The following is a 16,246-nucleotide window of genomic DNA, read 5'->3' as shown; positions in this document are numbered from 1 at the left end:
AATACAATATAAAACACACACCTACATCACCCACAAACCCCTACGACCACAATTGAGAAAGAAGCACAGAGAGAGACACCACCATCAACAATACTAGCATCCACAGGCACACAACACCATCACGACCATAACTTCCACGCACCTCACACAACACCCCACTACATATCAGCACACTTATCACCACACACACCACCCCACACATCACCCACACCGCCCCATGGCACGGCAAAGACACCCCAGGTTCTCGGAGGAGGAGCTCAGGGTCATGGTGGAGGAAATCGTCCGGGTAGAGCCACAGCTATTCAGATCACAGGTGCAGCACACCTCCATTGCAAGGAAGATGGAGCTATGGCGAAGAATAGTGGCGAGGGTCAAAGCAGTGGGACAGCACCCAAGAAATCGGGATGACATCAGGAAGAGGTGGAACGACCTAAGGGGGAAGGTGCGTTCCGTGGTCTCAAGACACCACCTTGCGGTTCAGCAGACTGGCGGCAGACCCCCACCTCCTCCCCCACAACTAACAACATGGGAGGAGCAGGTCTTGGGGATTCTGCATCCTGAGGGCCTCGCAGGAGTAGCTGGAGGAATGGACTCTGGTAAGTCAAATCTTAACTATTACATCCCCCACCCTACCTGCATGCCCTCACATACCCCCACCCTCACCCTCACCCCATCACTCTAACTCCTCACAAATGTCCCAACATCACAAACCACACATCCCAACACCAAGCCCTGCATGCAACAACAAAGCATGGACACCCATCACTAAAGCATGTCCACTGCACATACCCATACACCCCCCTAAACCATCATCACACAAGGTCCCACACAGGAATGCAAGCACTGGGGTGCACGGTCACCCACCCATTGCACACCATGGCGCACACAGATGTAATAAACATCCTTTTATACCCCTGCAGGATCCCTACCCAACGTCACCGGTCAGGAGGGTCCACACATGTCCACACCACCAACAGAAGAGGCCCGCAGTGATGACAGCACCTCTGTCCAACTGGATCTAGATGACCAGCCCGGCCCATCGGGGACCTCGGGACAGTCGGTTCCCATCACACAGTCACAGGCCATTACAGAGCTTCCCCCTCTGGAAACACCGGCACAGCACCCACCGAGCGGGCCCATACCTCCGTCCCCAGGACACGTCAATCAGCAGTGTGTCCACCACTATAGGGAATCCAGGATAACCCACCACCCCAACAACAACAGGGACCTGGGGGCAGTGGCAGTGGGCACACAGTCCAGGGGACGGAGGCCCAGGAACACAGGGGAACTGGGAGCGCTGCTGTGCGACAGGGGGAGGACAGGCCAAGGGAACCCACTCTCCACGAGGTCCTCTCCAACATCATGGGAGCCTACCACCACTCCCAGGAGACGATGGCAACGGTACTGGCCAAGTTTCAGAAGACCCAGCGCCTGCAGGAGGAACAGTATTTGGGCTTCAGGGAGGAACTCAGAGCCATCAATTCCACCCTGGGCACCATCGTAGGGGTGCTTAAGGAAGTACTCAACACCAGGAGGGACACTGTGGCACTACAAGGGGCCCCTGACACTAGCCTGGACGATGAACTGCCCACCACCTCTGTGGACAGGAGGCACCGCCACAGGACCAGCACCCCACCCCCTGCAGAGGGAGAACCACCTTGCAAACGGTCCCTGAGATCCAGGACAAAGTCGGAGAATGATGCCAAGAACCCCGCCAAGAAATGAGACCACCCTGAATGTCATCCTTCTGTCCCACTTTGTCACCCTGTCCATCCTTAAACTGCCCAGCTCCACTTTCTATGCCCATTTGGGCAATGCACCTGTGAGACTAATAGACTGGACTCTGCCATGGACATTCCTCCACCATCACCCCTCACCATTTTGCTAGCCCCTCCAATATTGAGCACTAAAATAAACACCCTTAAAGCACAAAACAATCTGGAGTCAGTCTGTGATTTCTGAATAGTGTATTAGCAATTACAGTGTCAAAAAGCTCTTTGATTTGTAATGTCAACATACCTATGTCACACAGCTGTAGTCCATGTGGAATCAAAGCAGATGTCACACTGTGGGACCCACATCTGTGAAATTGTAAGCAAAAGTGACAACTCAGTGACCATACACTGGGTGAAAACGACAGACAGTAGAGAGGTAGTAGTGTTAAAGTACATGTTGCAGGCAGATTTGTATTCTTACCTGTGTTTCACTGGAAATATTGCTGGATCACTGAGTCCCTGTTGTTCATGTCTTCTTCTTCTGCTTCCTTGTCTTCACTGTCCACAGGCTCCACAGCTGCAACAACACAGCCATCTGGACCATCCTCCTGCAGAAAAGGCACCTGTCGTCGCAAAGCTAAGTTGTGAAGCATACAGCAGGCCACGATGATCTGGCACACCTTCTTTGGTGAGTAGAATAGGGATCCACCTGTCATATGGAGGCACCGGAACCTGGCCTTCAGGAGGCCGAAGGTCCGCTCGATTATCCGCGTGTTCGCCCATGGGCCTCATTGTAGCGTTCCTCTGACCTTGTCCTGGGATTCCTCAATGGGGTCAGTAGCCATGACAGGTTGGGGTAACCAGAGTCACCTGCAAATGGCGTTAGACACACCCTAACTCATAGGGACATCCACAGACCCGACAACCATTCCCACTGTCTTGCTTCCAGGTGCTCACCTAATAGCCACACACGGTGCCTCTAGAGTTGACCCATCACATAAGGGATGCTGCTATTCCGCAGGATGTAGGCGTCATGCACTGAGCCAGGGAACATGGCATTAACATGGGAGATGTACTGGTCGGCCAAACATACCATCTGTACATTCATGGAATGGTAACTCTTCCGGTTTCTGTACACCTGTTCACTCCTGCGGGGGGGGCCCAAGCCACATGGGTCCCATCAATGGCACCTATGATGTTGGGGATATGTCCCAGGGCATAGAAATCACCTTTCACTGTAGGTCAATCCTCCACCTGAGGGAAAACAATGTAGCTCCACATGTGTTTCAGCAGGGAAGACAACACTCTGGGCAACACGTTGGAAAACATAGGCTGGGACATCCCTGATGCTATGGCTACAGTTGTTTGAAATGACCCACTTGCAAGGAAATGGAGTACTGACAGCACCTGCACTTGAGGGGGGATTCCTGTGGGATGGCGGATAGCTGACATCAGGTCTGGCTCCAGCTGGGAACACAGTTCCTGGATTGTGGCCCAGTCAAGCCTGTAGGTGATGATCACATGTCTTTCCTCCATTGTCGACAGGTTCACCAACGGTCGGTACACCGGAGGATGCCGCCATCTCCTCACATGTCCCAGCGGACGGTGCCTATGAAGGACAACAGCGAGCACAGAGTCAACCAACTCAGAGGTACGTACCCACAGCTTACACAGAACACGAATCATAATCCAAAAAGTGGCCTGCATGTGTGTTGAGGCTAGGCCTAGGTATGTGTGACGCAGTTAAAAATTAAGCCATGTGGGCCCCTGAAATGGCGGCTGCCTGACCTCTAAAGTGGGACAATGGGATGTGAGGTAACTGCGCTGGCGTTGTACACCGTCGCGGTAGGCGGTCAAAGACCGCAGCGCAATGCTGCATTGGTTAACATTGGACCCTATGGGTCCCAGGAGCCAATGATGATGTACGGCAGAGGTGACGGTATGCACCGCCGTGGACGTGACCGCCATTTTCTATCTGTTCAATCACTCGATACCTGATCTTCGACAGGAGAGGACCTACACTGCAAGTGCTGCTGTGACCTCGGTCTGGAAGAGACAATGGCTCGAGTGTCTGGGGAAAGGGCCCCTGCCTTCACATCGAAGGAGTTGGAGAAACTCATGGACGGGGTCCTCCCCCAGTACACGCTACTCTACGGTCCTCCAGACAATCAGGTAAGTACACTGGGAGCATGCTGTATGGGCTATGCCTGTGTGGAGTTGGGTGGATGTAAGAAGGGGGGGGAGATTGCGGCGTGCATGAAACAACGGTGAGTGCATGTGCCACATGGCAAGGGTAGGGATGGGGGCTAATGACTGTGACGGCAGCCATTGTCCCTGTCTCTAGCCTCCCCCTCCAACTTCCTCCACCCAGACCCAATCCCATATACCCCAGCCTATCACAAGCACACCTACAGACCAGCATGCACACACGTCAACACACAAGGGAAGCTCTGGCAAACATAAGCACCACACATCCCACAGGCACTCACGCAAACATCACACACATGCAGACACACCAACATCCACTGCCTCCACTGTGTCCACCTCCTCCTCATCTCCCTCCTCCCTCCCAGTCTTGTCTACACTCACACCTGCATGCACTACATCTACAGCCACTACTGCCATCACCAGCACACCCACCACCACACCCCGCTCACGTGCAGTCACCACCCCCTCTACCATTCACACGTCCCCTGTGTCCTCTCCCAGTGTGTCTGTGACGCCACCTCCCGACATACACAAACGCAGGCACACACCCACCCAACAACCATCCACCTCACGACAGCCTCCAGCCCATGCACCTTCACCCAAAGTCAGCAAACGAACACCTCCTACAACCACAACCTCTTCCTCCACTCCCAAACCCCCTCCAGCTACCCGTCCCAGTGTCTCCCAAAAACTTTTCCTGTCCAACCTTGACCTCTTTTCCACACCTCACCCACCCCGTCCGTCTCCTAGGTCCCGAACTAGCACCTCAGCCACAACATCTCTGGGACAAGTGGTGCCTGTAGTCACCGGAATCTGGAGTGCACCGGCCACCAGGGCAGCCAGTGTGGCACGGAGCCACAGCATGGACAGTCCCCCACCTGTGAAGCATCAAAAGTTGGCCAGTGCCTGGCGGGAGAGGGGGAAGACTCCAGCCACCAAAGCCGCTCCCAGGGGTCCCGGTGGGAGTGTGGAGTCAGCTGCGACACCTTCCAAGGTGGGGAAGGGAAACAAGAAACCACGAAAGTCTGGGAAGAGCAGCACGGCGGAGGAGACCGTCATCATTCCCGCTGCCCAGGAGGCCACCGCCATCATCCCCGCTGCCCAGGAGGCCACCGCCATCATCCCCGCTGGCCAGGAGGCCATCATCCCCGCTGGGACAGAGAGGACCGCCAGCACAAGCCCCGCTGGGCTAGAGAGGACCGCCAGCACAAGCCCCGCTGGGACAGAGCGGACCGCCAGCACAAGCCCCGCTGGGCTAGAGAGGACCGCCAGCACAAGCCCCGCTGGGACAGAGAGGACCGCCAGCACAATCCGGCCTGGGACAGAGAGGACCGCCAGCACAAGCCCCACTGGGCTTGAGAGGACCGCCAGCACAATCCCCGCTGGGGAAGAGAGGACCGCCAGCACAAGCCCCGCTGGGCTAGAGAGGACCGCCAGCACAAGCCCCGCTGGGCTAGGGAGGACCGCCAGCACAAGCCCCGCTGGGACAGAGAGGACCGCCAGCACAAGCCCCGCTGGGACAGAGAGGACCGCCAGCACAAGGCCCGCTGGGCTAGAGAGGACCACCAGCACAAGCCCCGCTGGGACAGAGAGGACCGCCAGCAGCTGAGTCACTGCAAAGGAGCCCGCCACTCCAAGCACCACTGAACAGGGCATCGCCGCCTCAAGCACCGCTGAACAGGGCACCGCCGCCTCAAGCACTGCTGAACAGGGCACCGCCGCCTCAAGCACTACTAAACAGGGCACCGCTGCTTCAAGCACCGCTGAACAGGGCACTGCCGCCTCAAGCACCGCTGAACAGGGCACCGCCGCCTCAAGCACCGCTGGCCCATGAGCGCCAAGGGCACTGGCGCTACTGAGTCCGTCACGAGCAGGATGAAGCACTCTGGGCACCATGTGCCCTCCAGAACCAGTGGAGAGATACATCCACTACCTCAGTCCTTAGCAGGATGAAGCACTCTGGGCACAGAGCCCACTCCAGAACCAGTGGAGACTGTCATCCACTACCTCTATCCTTAGCAGGATGAAGCACTCTGGGCACAGAGCCCCCTCCAGAACCAGTGGAGACTGTCATCCACTTGAGAGAGTGTGGCTTTGCACTCCCCAGGATTGAACAGTGGGCATCCCACCCACTGTATAGACTTGAGAGACTGTGGCTTTGCACTCCCCAGGATTGAACAGTGGGCAACCCACCCACTGTATAGACTTGAGAGACTGTGGCTTTGCACTCCCCAGGATTGAACAGTGGGCAACCCACCCACTGTAGAGACTTGAGAAACTGTGGCTTTGCACTCCCCAGGATTGAACAGTGGGTAACCCACCCACTGTAGAGACTTGTGAGACTCTGACTTTGCACTCCCCAGGATGAAACAGTGGGCAACCCACCCACTGTAGCGACTTGTGAGACTGTGGTTTTGCACTCCCCAGGATGTAACAGAGGGTATGTGGCCCTCTCGTGGATTTGGCGTCGTGCACTCAACCGGCTGAGGTGCCCCCCTTTCCCTCCCCCTGAGGTGCCTGTTTTCTTGCTCTCTGATGCCCCTGCAGTGTTCTCTCCATCATGGTCGGGGATCTTGTGTGGGCCTCGCCCATACCGTGTGGGCCCAGTGTTCCAAAGACTTCATTGGAGCACTATCTGGACTCATAAGCTTGGTGTATATTTTGTTTATGGTGTATATATATATTTTTGCCTACTTGATTTTAATATATTACAATGGTTACACTCATTTTCTTTTGCCTTTGCATTCTTCCGGGGGGGTTGGGGGTGTAACTATCATGTATAAATATGTATTAGTGTGTGTGTTGTAGTGGGTGAGGGTGGGGTTGGGGGTGGGGGTGTTGCGTGTGTGTGTCCCTGTTTTTTCCCTCCCCCCTCCCCTGTGTCGTAGGTTCAGTACTCACTGTGGTCTTCGCCGCCGGTGTTCGTGCTGCTGGTAGAGGAGCAGGAAGAGTATCGCAGGGAGAATTTGGAGTTCCGGCTCCATGGTGTCCTGGTTCCTCATGGGGTGTGTAGAGGTGAGCGTTTTCCCTTCGAAATCCTGTTTCCACCATGTTTTTATCCGCGGTGAATCCACCCCGGAAAAGGTGGCGGATTGGTAGTTTGTGATACTGTGGGTCTTCCGCCTGTCTGTTGGCAGTGACCGCCAAGCTGTTTGTCTGTACCGCCATTGCGGTCGGAGTGTTAAAGTGGCTGTCTTTGTTGGCGGTTTCCGCCGCGGTCGTAATTGCAATTTTTTTACCGCCGGCCTGTTGGCGGTCTTACCGCCGCTTTAACACCGACCGCCAGGGTTGTAATGACCACCATAATGTCTTCCCTGTATAGATTAGATTGGAGTGGGAAGATTAAATATATCCCTCGTAATGTCCAACATTTCCCCTAGTGCAGCTTAGACTGAAGTGAAAATTGTAAATCTAACTCGCTAAATAGCCAACACTTTCCCCAGTGTAGCTTAGATTGGAGTGGGACTAGTAAATCTATCCCCATTAAAGTCCAGCTCTTTCTCCAATATAACTTAGACTATAGTGGCATCAGCCAATGTAACTCGCTGAATGTCCTTGTGCCTTCCCCCATGGACCCTAGATTGGAGTGGAAGTAATAAATGAACCCTTGGTAAAGTGTAAAACATTCCCGAATGTGGGTTAGGATGAAGTATTGTTGTTTTTAAAAAAAATTAATGTGACACTTTTTTTCGTTTTAAATGTTTGTTTTTTTATTTATTTTTAAAGAAAACATTTTACCTATATGTTTTACATATTTTTACATACTGTACAATTTTCATAGTATTATTATACAATACTTTTGTATGAAAGAAATTGCATTTTTTAACAAAATGTTTCTGCATCTTTTTTGTTTGGTTTTTATTCTACTACAATTTTGTAAAATGTTTATGATATTTTAAATTGTTTTTTATTACCTTTCCTTTCAACATACAAAAATAATTATTGCACTTTTTTTATTTCTTACCATTGTTTTCTATGGATTGTAAGGGCCCTATCATGAGTGTGGCAGTCCGAGGACCGCCAAACCCGTGACCCTGGTGGTCAGACAGCCAGGGGACCACAACAACCAGTATCCTAAATCCCGATGGGATGGCAGCGGTTGAAGTCATAGTCACCCACCACAGCACTAAGATCAGTGCCGACATGCTGATCACGAGTCCTCTTTCCGCTAGTCTAGTGGAAAGCCAGTTCTCTGGGCCCCCAGGTTTGTGGATTCCCTTAGAGGAGACCAAGAAATTAGCCAAAATACAGCTACATTTTTGCTTTTTTCAGAAAAATGGGAAAAAAGTGCTGCAGAAGAAACCATGTGGTTTTTTTCCCCCTGAAAATGGCATCAACAAAGGGTTTGCAGTACTAAAATCACCATCTTCCCAGCTTTCAGGAACAGGCAGACTTGAATCAGAAAACCACATTTTTCAACACAATTTTGGCATTTTACTGGGACATACCCCATGTTTACTATTGTTTGTGCTTTCAGCCTCCTTCCAGTTAGTGACAGAAATGAGTGTGAAACCAATGCTCGATCCCGGACAACTAAACATTTCTGAAAAGTAGACAAAATTCTAAATTGAGCACGGGGTCACTTGTGTAGGTCCTTCAAGGTTTTCCTACAGAAAGCAACAGCTAAAAAAAAACGTTTTGAAATTGAGGTGAAAAAAGAGACATTTCTGTCCATGTTTTCTTATATAAATGTTTCCAGCTATAGCAGATTTTTTAAAGCAATATCCCATTATGTCTACTGGACTCTTCTGGTTGCAAGGATATAAAGGACTTGTAGGTCCATCAAGAACCTTAGGTATCCAGAGCCAATAAATGAGCTGCACCTTGCAATGGGTTTTCATTGTATACCAGGTATACAGCAATTCATTTGGTGAAATATAAAAAGTGAAAAATACGCATCAAGGAAACCTTTGTATTTCCAAAATGGGCGCAAGATAAGGTGTTGAGAAGCAGTGGTTATTTGCATATCTCTGAATTCCTGGGTCCCCAAACTAGCATGTGAATTACAGGGCATTTCTCAAATAGACATCTTTTATACACACTGTCTTATAATTGAAAGGAAAACATGTAGAAAAAGACAAGGGGCAATAGCACTTGTTCTCCTATTCTGTGTTCCCCATGTCTCCTGATAAAAATGGTACCTCACTTGAGTGGGTAGGCCTAGTGCCTGCGGCAGGAAATGTCACAAAACACAATGTGCATATATCACATTTCACCAAAGAAAACTGACCTGTTTTTTGTAAAGTGCCTAGCTGTGGATTTAAGCCTATAGCTCAGCGGGGAAACCTAGTAAATCTATAAATTTTCGAAAACTAAACACCTAGGGAAAATAATAATGGGGTGACTTGTGGGGCTGTCACCGGGAGCCACAAATTTCCATCCACCCAGCATTCCCCCAAGTCGCCCAATAAAAATTGTACCTCACTTGTGTTGGTAGGACTAGTGCCTGTGAAAGGAAACGCACCAAAACGCAACATGGACACATCAAATTTTTATATTGAAAACTGACGTGTTTTTTGGAAAGTGCCTAGCTGTGGATTTTGGCCTCTACCTCAGCCGGCACCTAGGAACACCTAGCAAACCTGTGCATTTTTAAAACTAGACACCTAGGGGAACTCAGGAGGGGGTAACTTGTGGGGCTCTCACTACGTTCTGTTATCCAAAATCTTTTGCAAACCTCAAAATTTGGCAAAAAACACTTTTTCCTCACATTTCTGTGATAGAAAGTTCTGAAATCTGAGAGGAGCCGCAAAATTCCTTCCACCCAGCATTCCTCCAAGTCTCCTGATAAAAATGGTACCTCACTTGTGTGGGTAGGCCTAGGGCCCGCGACAGGAAATGCCCCACAACATAACATGGGTACTTCAAATGTATCTATTACTGAAGTACCTGTTTTTGCAAGGAGGCACCTGGGTTTTTGGCCCTGAGCTCAGCAGCCATTAGGGAAACCTACAAAACCCAGACATTTCTGAAAAGTAGACACCTGAGGAACTCCAGGGAGGCGTGGTGTGCATGGATCCCCCAGTGTTTTCTTACTCAAAACCCTCAGCAAACCTCAAATTTACAAAAAATCACCTTTTTCTCACATTTCTCTATGGGATCACTGCACTGGCACAAATTTCCTACCACCCAATGTTCCTCTCAGTCTTCCGATAAAAATGATACCTCACTTGTGTAGGTGGGCCAAGTGCTTGTGACAGGGAAGGGCCAAAAACATGTTGAAATTGAGAGGGAACCAAAGCGGGTCCAAAAGGGCAGTTTGTAAAAAAAAGTTTTTAGGCTGACAAGTGGGGCATACATGCGACTACACTGGGTGGTTGGAATTTTGTGTATTCCTGCAGATTCTGGAGAGTTCCATCACAAAAATGTAAGGAAAATACATGATTTCAAGCAACATTGGAGGTTTGCAGGGCATTGTGGTTAAGAAAATGGTATAGGGTGCATGTGAAGCACACCACCCTGAACTCACCCAGATGTTTAGTTTTCAGATGTGTGTAGGTCTGATACATTTTTATAGGTGGCAGAGTCCCAAAGTCCAAAAAGTGCAGCTGTTCACCATTTCAAGTGGGACGATATTGAGAGTTAGCAATGCTCCGTTGGCCCAAATGTAAAATAAACCCCCCAAATAATCAAATGGCCTCTCACTTGCCATTGGGATAAAATCCTTTAGTTTGCATTGGGTGCTGAAAGACTGTTCACCCCTTCAGTTGGGGATGGGAGGCATAACCATGCCCATACTGGTTGGCACCTCCCACACCTCTATTTTTTTCCCCAATTCCTTGGCATCTAGTAGGCTTTCTGCCGCCCCCCCCTCCCAGGGAATGGATCGGGGGTAATTGCCCCATCTGCCCACCTGCAATTTATTTGGGGTGGGGGTATGGTCATGCCCCCACCCTCTTTCTTGGAAAAAAATCTTCCCTTGTGTAAAGTTGTCTTTCTGCCCCCTTTGGGGTACATCAAGCGTTTCCTTTCCTTTCATGCCTTTCTGATCTCCCCCATCCCCTGATCGAAAGTGTTTGGGGGCACCGTGGCCGAGGACGTAACCTGCTCGTTCCAGGCACCCAAGGGGGATAATATTTTAGATTTTAGTTGGGTTATAGATTGTTCTAGTCTGAGTTTTTGGAAGTTTTTTTTAATATGCCTAGGAATTGGTAGAGTTGTTTGTTTTGGTGTGTTGTGCCATGGTACTGTTATATCCATTACATCATGGTATGAGATCCTGGGGTAGGCATCTGTGACTGGAAATTGGCAGTTTGCCAACCCAGTATATTCAAAATAGTCTATTAAGAGACATAGGGGGTTATTCTAACTTTGGAGGAGTGTTAATCCGTCCCAAAAGTGACGGTAAAGTGACGGATATACCACCAGCCGTATTACGAGTTCCATAGGATATAATGGACTCGTAATACGGCTGGTGGTAAATCCGTCACTTTTCCGTCACTTTTGGGACGGATTAACACCTCCTCCAAAGTTAGAATAACCCCCATAATATAGCTTCATATCATGGTAGTAGGGGGATTCTATCAGGAAGTTGTGGAAGATTGCTACTTCTGTTACTGGCATATAGGCTAGAGCAATTAATTGTTTTATTTCTAAGGCAAATTAAGTATTTGGTGACTACACAACACCAAGTGAGTCATTACTAGTTTGGCAGTCTCCGCACCGCCATGTTGGCGGTAGCAGTCGTACCACCAACAGGCTGGCGGAGAAGACCACCAAATGATCACCATGGAGGTGTTCACAAGAGAATACAGCCAAAGCACTGCTGGCAGCACTACTGCGGTCTGGCCGCCTCGGACGACGGTTGCCACCTACAGGCCGACGGAGACTATGGTGGTCATTATGACTTTAGCGGTCTTCCTCGAAGACCGCCAAAGCCGTGGGTGCCAGAAGACAACCAGTGCTAGTGGTCTTCCACAGACCATATTATGGGTACTGCTGGATTTCCACCACCGGCCTTGCCCCATCAGAAGGACACAGCCCGCCATGTTATGAGGATTAATACGGCCTGGAGGTGCCTGCTGGTGGGGCACTGCCAGAGGTGGAAGCACCCCTTCCCATTCCCCTCCAGACGACCTCCTCCCCAGACCAGGTAAGTTGGTCGTCCAACAGGGGAGAAGGATGGGAGGATGGGGGGTGTTGTGTGTGCACGTGTGAGTGTGTGTTGTCTGCGTGTGTGCATGAATGTGTGTATGCGTGGTTGTATGCATGTCTGAATGTGGAAGTGAGTGCGTGTTTGCATATAAATGTGTATGCGTGTGTGTATGCAAGTATGAGTGTTGTGGTGAATGCGTGTTTGTCTGCATGTGGGTATGCGTGTTTGGATGCGTTTGAGTATCTGTGTTTGGATGCGTATAAGTATGCGTGTTTGGATGGGTGTGAGTATGCATGTTTGGATCAGTGTATGTGTGCTGAGGTGAATACGAGCATGGATGCGTGTGAGTGAATGGGTGTATGTATGTATAGGGGAATGAGTTTATGTGTGGTGCGTGTGGGTGTCTGTGTGCATGTATGCGGGGAGGGGGTGGGGCACTGTGTCAGGAGGGGGAGGGGGCTCTGTGTCTGGCAGTGGGGAGGGGGTCGCTGTGTCTGGATGGGGGGCACTGTATCTGGAGTGGGTGTGAGGGGAGGGAGGCGGTGTATCCAGAAGGGGCTGGTGGGTATTGTGCTTCCTGGGGGTGGGTAGGGGAGTCATCTACCAGTGACAGGTTAGAAATTCCCTGTCACTGGTAGCCTTTCCACCAGCGATTTCGTGGCGGTTCTACTGCAGCAGAAACCCTGGTAGACAGGCGGCTCCTAATACCGCCGGCAGTCATCTGTGGACCACCGAGTCGGAGATGCACATCTACGGCCCATCTGTGATGGTCTTCATCGCCAGCATGTTGGCTGTGAAACCGCCACCTTTGCCCTGGCCATCAGGAGACCTCCAGGGTCATAATGACCACCAATATTTCTGCCAGACAGATTATGAGGTTGCACACTGCCGCTGTCACACCACCTCAGAAACCCAGGTGGAAACCAATTGCATTAAAGGAGACACTCACTTTCAGGAGGCCATACTCGTCCGGATCCACCATTAAACCAGAACTACATGTCTTCCCACAGCTCATGCTCACCCAAAGACTTCAGAATCTGTGACAACGACAGCAACTGTAAGTACACACTCTTATCTGTTACTGTTGTATATTGTACATTTTTGTACGCTCACACAACTGAAATCCGGGAAGGGGTTGCGGGGTTGACACCCACATGTAACTGCACACTAACATGCACACTCACATACATCAACACACACGCTTGCACATACACAACAAACACGCCTGGGCCACCAAACACACACACACACACATACATAGGTCACAAACTCACACAGGTATGTATGGAAACACTACACAGGCCCACCCACACTCACACAGTACCACAGAACACCAAAACACGTCACAAACACAACACAACCCCACCATCTACAGTCACTTGGCAAGGACCCACAGGAGACACTACTCAGGTACACATCACACATGCATACCAACATAACACCAACAGGCAAAAAATACATACAAATACACAATCATACTACTTACCGGTCGATTTACAAAGAACACCGTATCTAACATTTCATGCACATAACACGCACACAGCCAAAGCACACAAAGCCACACAGCACACCAACAAACACATCTCAACACAAACAACACATAATTACAACACAACAATACCTCTTGGGCACACAAATGTCCATTACACACCACATTCCCTACCACTTTCAGACAAAAGCACTGCACACAACCTCACATACTACCTAAACAACACATGTAGCCGCAGCAGAACACATACACACTCATGTAGACACACAACTAAAGTCAGCCAGGAACACCTCCATACTAGGGAAAGAAATGCTTGACAAATATGTAACTAGGAAACCAACAACTGGTTGGTTCAAATCATTATTCCAAATATAATATTTCAAAAACAAAGGTCATAGGCCAGTCCATCATGAAAAGTCTCAATGCTCACAGTGCACTTATGTGTGCACCAACTTGACTCCTGACTCCCATGTAACCTCAACAGGTAGGAGCATGTATGGGGCAGGCAAGCACCTCAGGGGTTATCTAGTGGTCTGGGTAGGGGAAGGTTCGGGTTTCGGTCTTGAAGGGAGGCCTTTGGAGTCTGGTTTGGGAGGGGGGTTTGGACTTGGTCGTAGGTTTAGGGGTAGGCTTTTAGGTAGAGGGGTAGATGTTTTGGCAGAGGGAGGGTCGTGTGAACTTGCAGGGGAGCAGGGGAGGTTTGGGAGATTTAGAGGTGGAAGGCCCACTCTTGGGGAGGGACACATTCCATTTAGGGGTATCACAGGGTAGGAGAGGAGTAGGGAAAAGGGCAAACTCCAAAAAGAATGCTTTTTTAGACACACAGGGACGGACATAGCAAAATAGTTTGCGTGTGAAGGGAGAGGTAGTGGTTGTCTGAGGTGTTGGTGTGGATGTCTTGGGTGCATATTTGTGCTTGGTAGGTTTGCGAGTTGGGTGTCTGTTGGGTGTGTGAGTGAGGCCGTTTATGTGTCTTGGTAGGAGGAGGGTGGAGGTGCTGGGGTATGCCCAGTGGGTGGGTGGGTGAGTGTCTGTTGGCGTGGTGACTGCAGGTATGATGGATGTGTTGCACATAGGCCTGTCTGTGGTTGTGGTGTCTGAAGGTGTGGTGACTGAGGGAGATGTCTGAGGGTCTGCTGTGGTGCTGTCTCTGGGTAGGATAGGTGTAGTGGCTGGATCTGTGGATTTTGGTGTGGTGTCTGTAGGTGTGTCAGGTGTGTTGTCAGTGATTCTGGGGGTTGTGGGGGTGTCAGGGCAGGTTGTGACAGTTTTTGTGTGTGCAGGTGGATGTTGCTTGTGTGCATGCCGGTTGTGTGTCTTGTGGTGCTTGTGTTTGTCTGAGCTGCTCTTGGATGTTGAGGTGGATGCATGCTTGTCTGTCTGCGTGCTTTGGCTGGGTCGGGGAAGAGGGGTTTGGGATTGGGAAGAAGAAGGTGGAATGGGGACAGGACACAAAGTATGACTGGATGCCATCAGTATGGAGGCCAGAGCCTGAAAGGATCTCTGTAGGCCAGCCAGTGCACAAATATGCCCTCCAGGAACGCATTACTCTGTTGGACTTGAGTTGCCAGTCCCTGGATGGCTTTTGCGATGGTTGACTGATCCACGGATGTGGACCTCAGGAGTTCAATACCCTCCTCACTGTGGCAGCAGGGCTGGAAGGGGCAGAGGTGCCCGCAGCAAAGTAAACGCCTGCTCTTTTGGGTGAGCGGGCATAGCCAACTGGGTGGGGAGCTACAGGGAGGGCGGTGGTTGTAAAGGGGGTGGCAGACTGAGGTGGTGTTGGGATAGTCCCAGATGGGTCCACCAACACCAGGGAGTGTCCACTGGAGGAGTATTCCGAAGATGACAAACTGGATCCTGTCTCCACTGAGGCACTGCCCTCGCTCTCTGGGCCACTGGGTCCCTCGGTGTCGATGGTATCAGCACTCCTGATCCCGTGGCCAGCAGCTTCCCCACTCGGCTGTGCCCCATCTCCTTCAGCTGCTGATACTGATGCAGAGAAACAGAGAGAGCGAGAGGGCCATCACATTCTGAACATTCAAATACATTACATCCTACACAACCTTAACATCACATCTATATCTTAGACAGCCCCGGGTAGGAACCATTTAAAGCCAACATCATGTTATAAACACGTACTTCCAACAATCCTATATGACAACAGTCTCACCCACAACATAAGCCAACCAACCACCTGACCACTGTAGGAAAATACCATCTTTCCTGGCATGTTACCCCAATTTCTACCTGATTGTCAGTGTGTTTTGCCTGTCTCACTGGAATCTGCTGGTCAGGACCCCAGTGCTCATAGTTTGTGGGTTAATGTGTGTGTTAACAGTAGTGCTTAACTGTGTCACTGAAGTTCTGCTAATCTGAACTTCAGTGCTTATGCTCTCTCGGCTTCCAAATTAGTCACTATAGTGACTTCCTTTACCAATTCCAATTGGAACATTGGACCCCCCTTATAATTCGCTAGTATATCGTACTTAAGTACCCAGGGCATTGGGGCTCCAGGAAATCCTTATGGGCTGCAGCATTTCTTTTGCCCCCCATAAGGAGCTCAGACAAACCCTTTCACAGGACTGCCACTGCAGCCTGTGAGAAATAGTGCACACACTATTTCACAGCCATTTTCACTGCACTTAAGTAACTTATAAATTACCTATATGTCTAACCTTCATTTACTGAAGGCTAGGTGCAAAGTTACTAAATGTGACTGCACCCTTGCACTAGCAA

Source organism: Pleurodeles waltl, chromosome 3_1 (assembly GCF_031143425.1).
Source record: "Pleurodeles waltl isolate 20211129_DDA chromosome 3_1, aPleWal1.hap1.20221129, whole genome shotgun sequence".
NCBI classification, from domain to species: domain Eukaryota; kingdom Metazoa; phylum Chordata; class Amphibia; order Caudata; family Salamandridae; genus Pleurodeles; species Pleurodeles waltl.
This window is presented reverse-complemented; position numbering follows the sequence as displayed.